At 41.3% G+C, this 14,404-nt stretch overlaps 1 long non-coding RNA gene across 1 annotated transcript in view; it reads right to left on the minus strand.

Annotated features, from left to right (window-relative positions):
* LOC137227655 (uncharacterized) overlaps positions 1-14,404 on the minus strand; it is a 114,191-nt gene continuing 99,787 nt past the window's right edge. The window contains exon 3 of the long non-coding RNA XR_010944953.1: positions 1-124. This is a non-coding gene — a long non-coding RNA (uncharacterized lncRNA). The remainder of the gene's footprint in view (positions 125-14,404) is intronic.

A 14,404-nucleotide genomic window follows, 5' to 3' on the forward strand; every position in this document is an offset into this window, starting at 1 on the left:
TTATTTTGAGTAGTCCCGCCCAGTAATACATTCTTCTGTAATGTAGTCTCTGTTAGTCAAGGATTTCAAGATTGGTTGCATTGGTTTCGATGCACTTTGGTGGCATTTTTCTTTTTAGCAGAAACTACAAAAAAAAAAAAAAAAAAGCTTTCAAAGGCACAAAATCATAATTTTGTTTCTTTTGACTGATGTTTGATTTTTGAGCAGAGTGTCTAAACATTTACAACAAATCACCCATTCTTTGAGAGAGGGCTGTTCCTTTGGAGTGGGCTGTATCTGTCAGTCAGCTTCACCAGCTAAGGAACAACCCAAAGCCAGCAAAGGGCCAGGTGTGGAAAGTAAAGCCATTTTGCAGGTGAAAGCTATGTAGCCTTCTTTAAGATATAAAACGTTTTATTCTTAATTTAAAAACAAAAGGCATATAATTAGAGAGAGATTTAAATCTATGTAGCCATCATAACACCTGCCTAGGCACGTGCTCCATCAGCCAAAACACTGCTTTACTTAGATGACAGGAAGCAACTTAAATGCTGGTCTTTTCTCCTTTTCCACAATTAAGTTGGAATTGGTCAGTGGCATGTCTGTGTTGCTTACATGTCTGTCTTCTGCTGGAAGCAGGAAGAATGGGCCATGGGTGGTGGACTCAGAACCACTGAGAGTGGTCCAGGAAGGGAATGGCTGGATTGCCTGCTCACTCCCTCCTCCTGAGGACTGGCAACCTCACCACCTACACTGTGCCCTGCCTCTGCTCTCTCCTTTCTTTAGGCAGTTGCTGGGGCAGGAGTGGGGAAGGGATGGTACTTCACTTTGACCTTGAGGAAGCAGCGAGAATGCCTACCCCTATTTCCTATTGGGAGAAGCAGGTGAGAAGATTGCACAGTCCAGGTGGGACCACCTGGCCTGATCAGGAAGTCACCATTCTTTGACAGCTGCCTGGGTGAACTGAAATTTCACTGCTCATGCAATTAGCCAGAACACTGGTTTCTGATACTATATCCTATGATTTTTTTAAAAATTCATAGAAATATTCAGACTATAGTAGAATACTGACATAATTACATAATTGTATATCGTCACTTAAGGTCCCCATTTCTTAGTGAGAAAGAACTGGAAATTAATATCAGAATTCCATTATGTATGAATAATGCTGTGTTTTTAATCAAAACTGAGTAATTTGTTCATTAATTTAACAAATATTTATTGAGTGCCCACTCTGGCAGGCACTGTTCTAGGCATTGGAGATGCAGTTGCAAAGATTAACTACTTTCCAGCGGAATTCTAGTGAGGCAGAAAGAGAGTCAACAGATGGACACATGGGTAATGTAACTGCATTTAGTGGTAAGTTCTAAGAAGACAAGTAGGGGCAAGAGACCAGAGAGTGCTGGAGGGGTGGGTGTATTTGACCTAGATTAGATCAAAAGGGCAGGGAACGTGATGATGAAAGAGCAGCCCTGGAGGATGTGAAGGTTAGGGAGTACTGTAACTTCAGTTATAGCAGCACGTGTGAAGCAGGGGTGCCAGGCACACTTCAGGCCCACGTACCGCCAAAAAAAAAAAAAAAAGGGAATAATTAGTGATTCAGTTGACTCAGCACCTCCTAGAGAGCACAGCCCCTGTCACTCCCTGCCCAGGGGTCCCAAGCCCACTTCCAGGCCCAGTGTGGCCGACTGCAGAGCAGATACAGACACCTCTAGGCTGGAGGGGAGGCCAAGGTGTCTCTACTCTGTACATGAGGCTGCTCACTGTGCAGGACAGAGCCAGGGGTGGAAACTGAAGTGGGCAGATTCCAGTGCAGAGCTCGTGAGGAGTGCCGGAGTCTACATTCAAATTTTACCAGGTCCTAACGAAGGTAAGATGATAGGGCATTTTTTTTTTTTGCGGTACGCGGGCCTCTCACTGTTGTGGCCTCTCCCGTTACGGAGCACAGGCTCCGGACGCGCAGGCCCAGCGGCCATGGCTCACGGGCCCAGCCGCTCCGCAGCATGTGGGATCTTTCCGGACCGGGGCACGAACCCGTATCCCCTGCATCGGCAGACGGACTCTCAACCACTGCGCCACCAGGGAAGCCTGATAGGGCATATTTTATTAATAGATTCTAAGCTGGATTTATAACCCTCAGGGTAAGCCAACCAAACAAAACAATTGGGTCTTTGGGAGAACTCTGAGCACAGATGTTCGACCCAGGCCACTGAGAATATGCAGAGAGGATGTGGTACCAGCCATTGTTTCCTTTTCTGCCCGTTCCCTTGGCCCTTCCCCATTTCAAAATGAAATTTTGCTCCTCCTCTAGTCGCAAAGCAAACTATTACATAAATAACCCTTGAAGCAAAGAAGTAACAGCACAAAAGGTGGCTCAGGCCCTTGGAAGAACGATGGGGGTGAGGTGTTATGGAAATGTGGTTAACATCTGGGTCCCAAATTTGCCAGTAAACAATCGCCTGTCACACCTTTAACAGTGAAAAACTGGATGGGGCAAAGGAGGCATATTTCTTGTATTTAATACAACAGAACAGTAATTAAACTCTAAAACTGATGTTGCTGATGAATTTTTATAGACACAGAAACATTCAAAACATTGCTGTGTGAAAAGTCTATTTCAAAGCTATATGAGCCAATACACACACACACACACACACACACACACACACACACACACACACACACACACACACACACACACACACCCCCAAACGAGCATATGTCTGCATAGGTCTGAAAGGGCAGTTACTAAGATATTAAAAGTGGTTATCATGAGGCAGCTGTGTAATGGATGACATCTCCCTTTTGTACATAGAGATTTTCTAATTTTTCAGTCATGAGTGTGTATTGCTTTTAAATAAAAGTGATAAAAGCTTTTTTTTTTTCATTTAAAAAAAAGAAAAGACTCCAGGCCATAAAGTGTCTGATCTATTTAATGGGGCATTTGCTAATTTATTTTCTCCTTAATTATTTTTGCTTTCAGAGAAACAGTAATAAATTTATTCTAGAAATTAACATGTTGTGATGCAAATTAAATAGTAAAGAAAATGTATCCAATAGAAGGTGATAGAAGGAACTAAAACAGGAGCTGGAGTAGTCTACTTTCTTCCAGAAACCCCTATAGCCCCATGGCCATGTGGTCTCTTGAGTGTGCTTGAGTCTGCTATGCCCACCTCTTGAAATCGCTATTGTCATGTAAATTACAAAAAACCATACTGTTTGTGAAAGCATGGTATAGTTGTCTACTGCCAAACTTTTGAGTTTAAATTACATATTTTCCATGAATTTAACCTTGTGCAGATTATTTGACCTGTTTGTGCCTCCGTTTCTTTTGTGACGTATAATGCATCTACCTGACAGGATTGTTAAAAGAACTAAATATGTTCAAAGTGTTTAGAGCTGTGTCTCGCATGTGGTAAGCATTATATAAGTATTTAGTATCACAGGATTCCCCTGCTATCTGGAAGTAGAGCATTCCTTTGAAACCTTTCATAAGCAGAAATGGCATAAAGCAAAGAAGCAATTACCTTAGGACGCATTTTGCTAACAGATACGCAAAATAAATCAAGATAAAACACAGATGCTCACAGACACTTTTCAAAGCTATGGTGCTTGATGCTGAGATGTTGAATGTAGTTCTGGGGAAGGACCTTGGCTATGCCTCTCTCCCTACTTCGGCTGCGTGGTGCCTCTATATATAATCATTCATTGCAAAACAAACGCCGACTGCTATTTTTGCTTTTTGCTTTTTTTCGTAGAAGCAAAAATCCTCTTTGGATTTCTTTCCCTTAGCAAAAACAGTTACTAATGTAGGTCTTTCATAAAAGGGATGTGGCATAAATCGAACTTTCAGTATGCAGGGGATACCCATATAAAATAATGTCTAAAGTATGAATTACAATGTAACATTATTTTTTAATCAGTCAAAAGAACAATTTTGTTTTTGCCTCTTGCTCAAGAACATAATACAGTAGGTCTAGCACGCACTTATTCAGTTTAAGAAATATTTACTGAGCAGTTACTATGTGCATGTTACCTATCCTTTCTTTTCCCTCCTGCCTACACAGTTTCATAATTCAGCTCTGTGAACTGTGTTCCACCACAGGCTTTTAGTGCATGTCACACATTCAGCTAAAATAACTCTAAAATGTTAATCACTTCTATCAACATCATGCCAAAGTCAATCCAGTCCATCCACATCATAAGGATTTGAACGCACCACTGTATTCGTTGCTTCAAATAACCCAGTTGTTACACAGGCACAGTCTGAGTTTACTATAACCTTTCTTTTTGTCTCAATTTCCAGTGAGACCTCCAAGACCCCAAGCAGATAACTGTAGTTGGGATGGAACCTGGGCTGCATTCCTCCCCCCATCCCCCCACAGTAGAAACACGGGGAGTCCTAGCCACTGGACCACCAGGGGATTCCCAGAAAATGTTTTCAAATTCTAAACAGAGGTGCTGGTCCACCTCTCTCAGCCCATCACCCACTTCCACTCTATATTTAAGAGAAGAAAGTAAGATTGAGGGAGATTATTTCCTTAGAGAGAGTTGTCAGAGTGCTGTGCACTTTCCCTCCCACGGAAGATGGAAAGTGACTTCCTACCCAGTCAATAAAGCATGGGGGCTTCTATAAAACCACTTAGAGAGCTTGTCAGATGTCCCCTGAGGTTGGTAAGACACAGAGACGGTGCCTGATTCTTATTTGGAAAATTTGAAGGTGAGCAAGAGACCTGCTGGAACTTCTGATGACAGAGTGAAGAGGAAAGACTACAATTGGAAAAAGCTCAAAGTGGGGCAGAGGCGGTGTTTCCTGTGAGCTGGAATGGACAGCACAGCAGGCAGACAGGTGGGAGCACCTGGAGGGACCCAGGTTGCCTGGCGGAGTGAGATGACCTCAGCAGGAAGTTCGTGTACCAGAGGGAGGGGCTGGGGGGGAGCAAGACCAGCTGGCAGAGGTTGCTGGGCCAGAGAAGGGCACAGGGGAAGTCTCTAGAAAGGCATGGGGGTGATGCTGAAGAACATACCAAGGAATTCCACAAGAGAAAGAGCCACTCCCAGAGGTCACCCATGCACAGTTATAATTGCCAATCAAGGAAGAGCCTTCCTGTCCCTTAAGGCCCTTCCCTCTCCCTCACAGGTGCCAAAGGCAGAAAAAAGGAGTGAGGGAAAATAATGTAGAGAAATAATAAAGACTCCAATAAGCTGCGAGGATATATTGTGCAACACAGGGAATATAGCCAATATTTTATATTAACTATAAATGGAGTATAACCTTTAAAAATTGTGAATCACTGTGTTGTACATCTGTAACTTATATAATACTGTACATCAACTATACTTCAATTTAAAAATTTTTAAAAAGAAGAAATAATAAAGAATCCAACCACTCGCCTCTTCCTTACTGTAGAATCCAAGCATGGGTCAGGCTGAAGCTGGTACAGGGACAGGGAGCTTTAAATTGAATCAGAAATTAACATTTCAATTTAGAAAGAATTGCTTTTTATAATGTCTGAAAATGAGACTGTTAATATCTGAAAGTGAACCAAAAATTTATGAGACCCATGTGTATTAAGACTTTCCACTCAGTTTTGTTGTATTGAACTTCCAACCACACTATGAGGAAGTTTCTACTTACTACCCTCATTTTGCAGATGAAGAAATCAAAGCACAGAGAGGTTAGATAAGAGGCTCAGGTCACACAGCTAAAAAAGTCAGAGCTCAGATTTGTTTTTGCAATCTAGCAGAGGGCTTATCCTCTTAACGACCATTCCACACTTCTGTGGTCTTATCTCTTACAGAACTCACTCAATAAAAAGATGGTTTTGGATGTAAAGAAGTTACATAAAAGGCAAATCTGTCATTTTTGTTATTTATGCTCTCCTCAATGAGTCCAACAATTACTTCATTTTCCCCCTTTATTTGTATTGCCTAATCATTTGAAAAAAACAAATGTGCCCTTGGTTAGAAATTTAGAATAATGTGTTTTGAAAAAAATTAGCCTTAATAAAACATTATTGCAAACAATTTAAGACTGAGCCATTGATATATCTGTGCCAAAGAAAATGCATTTTTCATTAACTGCTGACCTCCATTTTTCAGTTGTAAACGTGTAATGGTCAGCACTGCAGGCAGCTTAGCACTTCGTTTTGCATGAGAATTTCTGTGTAGTTTTTTTTTCCTGCTGTATTCCTGTGTTCTTGCCATGGCTTACTTTTGCCCTACCTCAGATAAACGTATACCAAGCAGTGGGTCAGCAGAGTCGCTTGATAGAGGGGAAGGACTGGGAGCTGCTTTGAAATTTGTACTGACTCCACAGAATTACAGCCAAAATGTATTCCCAGGACAGGGAGAGGGATTGCTGCTGAAACAAAATCAATTAAAAAATAAATAAATGTTTCTTCTTTAAAGCAAGTGCATGTACATTTCAAGTGGTCTAAGGGCTTGGCACTTGGACCTTGACTGATTTGACTGACAGCTGTAACAAAGCTGAGAATATACAGATGCCAGATTCATTCAGATAGGGGCACATTCTTTCCTAATTGAAACGTCATGCTTCTCTTCACTAAACAATGAAGTGGGAAATCAGCATTTTCAGTTCATAAAGATGCCTTAACTCACTTGGGGTAGTCACATAAGAGAACAAAATTTTAAAGTTCAATATTCACACTTGTCCAAAACAATTCTACTTTAGCACTGGAATTATTATTTTTTGATGGTAAAAGTTTAATTGCTATGTTATCAGCTCTAAACTTAGAGATTCTTAGATGTAATTTTCACACCTGCAACATTTTAGCACCTATTTATTTTCTTGGAAAATTCTATCCAAATCTCTTTGTGAGAACACATGCTCTTAAAATCCACCAGAGGGAGATTTTAACATTGAGAACTTCTATAGAGAAGTTCTGGATTTGACATAGTTGTATTTCGCCTGACAGCTGGAACAACTTAAATTTTGAACTAAGCCTTGATGATAAGGTTTACATCTTGATAAAGCTCCTCAAAATATTCCAGCTATATTAAAACCAGGGTTGAGTGGCTAGGGAGAACTGATGAAATATTGCTCTGTCTTGTCAGAGAATACAAGAGGTGTCCGAGTGTGTCTGGGGAGGGGAGCTGGGTGTGGATGGGATAAGACCTTGTGTCTCTAGAGGGGAATTAGATGACATAGATGACAGAGTAATCTCAGGCCACTGCCACTATGTACACTGTCAGTAATTCCTGGTTTCCACTGATGCATAATACCTTGATTTGGCCCCTCAGGGCAGGCTTTGACACTGCAGTTCTCTATAAGAATGATAAAAGAAGAAATGAAAAAATGTATATAAGGGATATTTTTGAAACAGTTTGTTTTATTTGGGGAGACATGATATTACTGCAGAAATCTGATATTATTGCAGAAATCTGGATAACGAACACCATTGTGCCCCATCAAATCACTTGTTTGTATCAAGCAGCAACAACATGGTGCTATCAAAATTCCAGTTAATTTTTTTAAATAGATGATCTCTAGAAAGAACTCTGTAACAGGATTTAAGATGCAATGTCTTCTCCAAAGTTTGATTAACTCCTACTAACATATGGAGGTGTCCTTAATGCCCAGTTTAACAACTGCAGTTTTGTGGATTTTTTTTTTTTTTCCTGGAATTGAGAAACAGGATAAAAAGACCACTGGTGCTGGTTCTAGTACAGACACTTCCCTTTCTGCCATTTTCAGAGGTGAATTCCGCATACAAATGACTCAGTCCTTTCTCCCAGTGAATGAATTTTTTCATACTCTTGAGTGAAAAAAAAAAAAATATATATATATATCCTTTTTCCCACGCAGTATAGTAAACAAACTAAGCGCATCCTTTAAAATATTATGTGAGTGGTTTTTGTTGTTTCTTTTCTTTTTAGATTTGAATGAATGTTTTTATCCCTTTATTTCCCCAGCTCAATAGGCAACACACTGTTAGGTTCTTGCCTCAGTGTGGTATGTGGCTGGTTTCCAGGCTTTTATTCTGTAGGGCTTAGGCCAACTGAGAGAATACATTTTGAGAAGAAATATTCCTCCAGAATAAAAGGAGCTCCCTGGCAACATGATGGGGTCAGGGCAAGGGAGAGGTCTGTGGGTTCCAAAGATAGAGAGCCTCTTGACTTTGCTCCCTGGAAGAACTCTACAAGTATGGCAGGACCCTGAAGTCATTGGCCACATCCCATAGCGGGGAGGCTTGAGTGTAGACCCAGGGCTACCAGTCTCATCCATGAGTTCTGTACCTGGAACAAGCATGGGAGCAGCCGAATAGTGGCCTGTGAAAGCTGGTCCCTGGATGATTGAGCTGTAACAAATGTAGACCAACAACCAAGGTCCAGAAGAGTCTCCAGATACTTCAGATGTGGGTGTGAAATACCCTTGGAGCTTGACACAACCTCGAAGGAAAGGAAGCACCAGAAATGGCAGGAAGGATTTCTCGCCAACTTTAGAAAAATCTGTGCCCTAAACACAAGCATCAGCTCTTCCAGATAGTTCACGTCTTGTCTTAGCATGTATGCTCTTCAGGTCAGAACTTCCAACGTCAGACCCTCATGACTTCACAGGTTTCCCTATTCTGACCAGACCCAGGATGCACTACTCTAGATACTTTCTTACTAGCACTCTCAACATCCTTGCTTCCCTGTTCATTTCTGCAGTTGCCCAGCAAAATCGCCACCCCTGACCAATCCTATCCATGTTCTCCATCTCTAAACCCAAGCTGCTGAATGGAGGCTAGAGAAATTCCTCAACAGCGTGGGATTGTTACTACTGAAAATCGCTTTTCATCTCAAACTGGACCCATAACCTCGCCTGACAAGACTTTGATCTATCCCTACACAGTCACCTTTCCTATTCCCCACAACTGCTACTTCAAATCAGTACCACTCCTTTCAAGTACGCTACTTCATTCTGTCTTTCCTTAATTCTCTCTCGCTGGACCTCTGATGTTTCACAGAAAAAACAGAGTTCATCTATGAGGTAGAAAATCCCTCATGTTCATTCACTCTATTCCCCAAAGTTTTTTGGTTTTTGTTTTTTGGCCATGCCACAGGGCTTGCGGGATCTTAGTTCCCCGACCAGGGATCAAACCCGTGCCCCCTGCAACGCAAGGATGGAGTCCTACCACTGGACCGCCACGGAAGTCTCCCCCAACCCCCCCACCACAAACTATTAACAACCAAACTCATCTTTCTCTCCTTCCCTCTAATCTTGGGGGAAAACATATCTCTTTCTTAAGCAAATTCCCCACTTTGCTTTGGATCTCTTGCCCTCCAGCTTCCTCAGGGAATTCCTTCACAAGTTGTCCCCTTTCCCTCTTTTGTGGTGGACTGTCTCTTTGCTTTTCCTCCTTAGCATCAGCAAGTATCTCAGCCAATAACATGTATTGATCTTAGGCATTTGGCATGCTGCCAAGGATTTTCTCTTATTTCATTTTATTAATTTTTTGTTTAATTCAGTTAAATCTTGTTAATTCTCACAAGAATATGAAGTAAGGACACGAACCTCTCCATTTAACATATGAGGAAACTGAGGCATAAAAAGATTTTTGTAACTTGCCCGACATCTCACAGCTAGTAAATAACAGATTTCAATTCAGTTGTCTATATTCCAGTAGATGCAATATTTAATTACACACACACACACACACACACACAAATATGTGTGCTGTTCTAAAAGACTGTGCTTTTCATTTAAAAAAAAAGAAAAAACAACCCTCCATTGCCCCTCTATGCCCCTTTATTTGCACCTTCCTTCCATTCAGGGCCAACACTTCAGGAAGAACAATCAGCACTTGCTATCTCGTTTTCTATCATCAACCTGCTCTTATTAAGGTCATCACTGTTCTCCTTTTGCTAGATATAATGAAACATTTCAGACCTTATATTAGGGACTTTCCAATTGCATATAACAATGTTAATATTCTCTCCTTCTTAATGATTTATCCTACCAATGTTTCCTTGACATTCTCTTGTCTAATTTTCCTCTTACCTCTCTGCACGTCACTTAAGTTGATATTCCCTGGGGTTCTACACTCAAGCATCTTCTCCCTCTGTCCACTCCCCAAGAGCAATCTCATGCATTATCACAGCTACAACTTTACCTTTAGGCTGATGACTCACATATCTATCCCTACCCCAGGCATTTCCTGAGTACCAACTACCTATTAGACACCTTCACTTAGATGGTCAAGTGCCTATCCAACTCAACATTTTCAAACCTCCATCACCACCTTCTCCTGAACTCTGCTTATTATAAATTTATTCTAAAAAAATGCATTGACCAGTTAGTTTATGCCAGGTACTGTTCTAAGGTCACAGCAATGAACAAAAAACCCCCCAAAAGTCTGCTGTATGTAATCTACATGCTACTGGGGAATGCTGTTGTGTTTCTATCTGTATCTGCCAGGATTTAATCAGGGAAGTAGAATCTCTATAAATATTACAGACTAAAGGGTTTATTATAGCTATAATACCTTCCACAATGGTGGGGAAAGCTGGGAATATAGCAGTCTGAGGGAGAGAGTTGAAGGAAGTTGGGAAAGTCACTAAGCAGGACTCCTGAAACCAGACCCATCCAGTTGTCACAGCAGGAACCTAAGAACTCATGCATCAGGGTAGGGACAGCTGTTGTCTCTTCTCTCCCTACATCTAACCTCCAGGACCTTCACAGAGTAATGGCTGCTGCTTCACTTATGCTCATTTTACCCTGACAACCTACAGCAACAGTCATAGCTCAGCTAAATTGACATAGTCCAAAACCACCACACTCTCATAAATAATGTATAGCTAATTTTGCCATTGTTGTTTTAAATATACTCTGGAAATGTCTATCTTTTAATAGCTAAGAAAGGAAAGAAGAAGGAATATCCAGGATACAGATCTCAAAGGAGGATGTGTTTTTCACATAAACACAGAGGAATAATGGAATAATAGGGAAGAGGGGCAATGGGAGCCCTGGAAGAATGCTCTTGAGATGCTCTTGAGAGAGAAATTCAGGGTCCTCAGTGTGGACCCCAGTTTCAGTTATGGCAAGAATACTGGCTTGAATAGAGTTTAACCAAAATTGAGGTCCACCCAAGACCTCAGAATGTGATCTTATTTGGAAAAAGGGTCTTTGCAGATGTAATCAGTAAGGATCTTGAGATGAATTCATCCTGATTTAAGGTGGGCCCTAAATCCAATGACTAGTGCTCTTTAAGAAAAGGCAAGGACAGAGAAAGATACACAGGCAAGGTGGCCATGTAGAGGTGGAGACTGGAGTGATGCTGCCACAAGCCAAGGAACACCAGGAACCACCAGAAGCTGGAAGAGGCAAGGAAGGATCCTCCCCTGTAGGCTTCAGAGGGAGCATGGCTCTGGAATATCTTAATTTTGGACTTTTGGCCTCCAGAACTGTAAAAGAAGAAATTTCTGTGATTATAAACCACCAAGTTTTAGTAACTTGTTACAGCAGCCCCAAGAAACTAATAAAGTAAGAACATTCTACAAGTGTATTGCACCTGTGTGAAGAGGGTGAGTTTTGATAATCTTTCTTTTATTTTTTTAATATTTTATATAAAATACCTGCTTGTACTATTTAAATAAATTCATCTTCTCCTTAGACCAGCCAGAGAGGATTCTGTTGTCAGCACTCAGAACCCTGGTGATACAGATAGAGGAGCCCAGTGAATAAGAGAGGGTGAAAAGGAATTGTCTGCAAGAGGCTAATTCTTTAAATCCCTGCCAAGCTAATTAAATAATGTTAGGCTATGAACTTAAAACCTACCTACTCTATCTTACTTATGTTGACATTTTCTTCCACTGTATTAAAATAACTCTACATTTTAAATTTGCTGATTGCATATGCTCTGTGTAGATTAGGGAAGAAATGCCACAGAGGAAAGGAAAGGCTGTGTAAACTAAGTGTGTACCTCTGGAAGAGTAATATTCCCCACCCTCATTTACTTCCTGGGTTGTGCCAGATGACAGACAGCCAAGAGAGGCACAGAAGTGTAGAACCTCAGAAACAGAAGCTGCTATAAAAGCCATCTAGTCCAATCACTAAATGACCAGTTGATCCTCCTTAAAACATCCCTTGAAAGACATGTCCAAACCATCCCTAAGCCTCTCCAGTGACAGAGGTCTCATTACCTCCTGAAGCAGTCGTTGCATTTTAGGACACTCCAAGGGAGACAAAACTTCTCCAGATGATTTGAAACCTGATACTTTTGATAATTTCTAAATTTTGCAGTCTGGGGCTGCTAAGAATCACATTCATCCTCCTGAAAGACAGCACTTCCCACATTTGAACCCAACTATCATTTCCACACCAATTCTCTTTCTCAGGCTTAAGGCTCCATTTTCTTTGACTAACATGATTTCACTCCTTCCCCACTTTCAGGTTCATCTCCTTTGGCTGTGCTCCAACTGGTAGCACTAAGTGTTCTTTCAGAGTCAAAGGCAACAGCCTTAACCTTCCTTCATTTCTCACAGTGACTCTGCACGGGATTTTTGACTTCCCCACCACCAACAGATTCCATCAGAACTCCCTCCTTTGTGTTCCAATAGCTTTAGTCCGATAGCTTTAGTATCACTTTGTGCTACAATGTATATTTAAGTTCCTGCCCTGCCCCGGATTGGGCAGTGATTTTACTGAGGACAAGTATAATTTCTTTTATCTTTGAATCTTAAGTAAAAAAAATCACATTCCTGGGCACATAGCAGGGTTTAATAACTGTTTGAAGTGTAACCAAAAAAATGAATGGGTTGTAAATATATTCCTAGGAATGGTCTTTGACCACTGATATATCTCATGAAATGACTAAGGAGTCAAAAAGAATGCAGAGTTATATAAAACCAAAACTTTGGTGTGTTATGTGATCAAACTACCTCAAAGAACTCAATAAAAATCACATTAGAGAAAGTAGGCCTTTGATCAATGGAAGCATCAACTCGGGGTGGGGAGAACCCAGATTGGACAGGGGTCTTGACTGGTGCAGATCAGGGTCTGGATTTTGTTCAGGTTGCTACTTCTCTAACAAAAGTCACACATTCACCAAACAGGTAAAGTAATTACAGCTGACACTTGAACAACACAGGTTTGAATTGCACAGGTCCTCTTATACTGGGTTTTTTTTTTTTCAATAGTAAATACTACACTTCTAGAGGATCTGCAGTTGGTTGAATCCTTGGATATGGAACTGGAACCATGGAGGAACCATGTAAACAGAGGGCCGACTATTAGTTATACTGGATTTTTGACTGCAAGGAGGGCTGGTGCCCCTAACCCCTGCATTGTTCAAGGGTCAACTGTAGTATGAGAGTAATCTAGGGCATGGGGAAGTAAATAATTGTAACATTGAAGGGTAGTGGGTGGCAGAAAGTGACAGCATGAGATTTAAAGTGGAGGTTTTCTTGAAGCGGCTACGAGAATGGTCCATAATGGCAATGAGGAGAATGGAGAGCACCTATCCTACCTCTAAGTCCAGACGTTAAAGTGGGAGAGAAACAGCCACTATCTGAGAAGCCTTCAGAAGAAGAAGTGTTCTTAGAAGAAAGCTAGGTTTAAGTCAGAGCAGGGTGAAGATCTTGGAAGACATTGAGGATATAGGGGATGTGGTATTAGAGGGAGCACAGTCCACAAGACCATCCTCACTTCTGAGACCAACTGCAAGTTCAGGGAGTTCCCAAAACCACCCTCAGTTTTGATAATTCACCAGAAGACTCGCAGAACTTACTGAAAGCTGTTATCATTACAATTATGGTTTATTACAAGGATACAGATTAAATCAACCTAGGGAAGAAGTATCTAGGGCAAAATCCTGGAAAGTACCAAGCTCAGAGCTTCCAGTTGTTTTCTCCCCATTCAGTCATGGAAAGCTTTACTTTCCCAGCACTGATGTCTGATGATAGCATGGAATGTTGCCAGCCAGGGACATTCACTCAAGCCTTGGTGTCCAGAGTTTTTACGGGGGTTTCATCACTTAAGCTTAGTTGACTGATCAGTGGCTGATCTCCAGCTCCAGCCCCTCAGGAAATCAAGCTAATACTGTGTGACCCAAAGCCTCCACCCTAAACCCCAGTGCTATTTATCTGACTTTCCAGCAGGTAAAGACACTCTTACCTGGCATGATATTCCAAGCGTTTAGAGAACACCTCCAGAAGCCTACCAAGGGCAAAGGCCAGATATCCCTTTTGGCAAGGTTAAATTCTCTAGTACACAGGGGATTATACTAATGATTGATTTTTCACATTGTATTATAAGTATTTGTAGATGTGTATGTCTCCTACAAAGGAGGTAAGATCCTTGAGGTCAGAATCCAGGCAATATGCAATGTCTTCATGTTGGATGAACAAAAGAGTAAATGCATGCCTCTTTGTTTGGTGTGGATCTGTACAATACAATAACCTCAAATGTCTTGGTCTGTGA

Source organism: Pseudorca crassidens, chromosome 1 (assembly GCF_039906515.1).
Source record: "Pseudorca crassidens isolate mPseCra1 chromosome 1, mPseCra1.hap1, whole genome shotgun sequence".
In the NCBI taxonomy this organism is placed as follows: Eukaryota; Metazoa; Chordata; class Mammalia; order Artiodactyla; family Delphinidae; genus Pseudorca; species Pseudorca crassidens.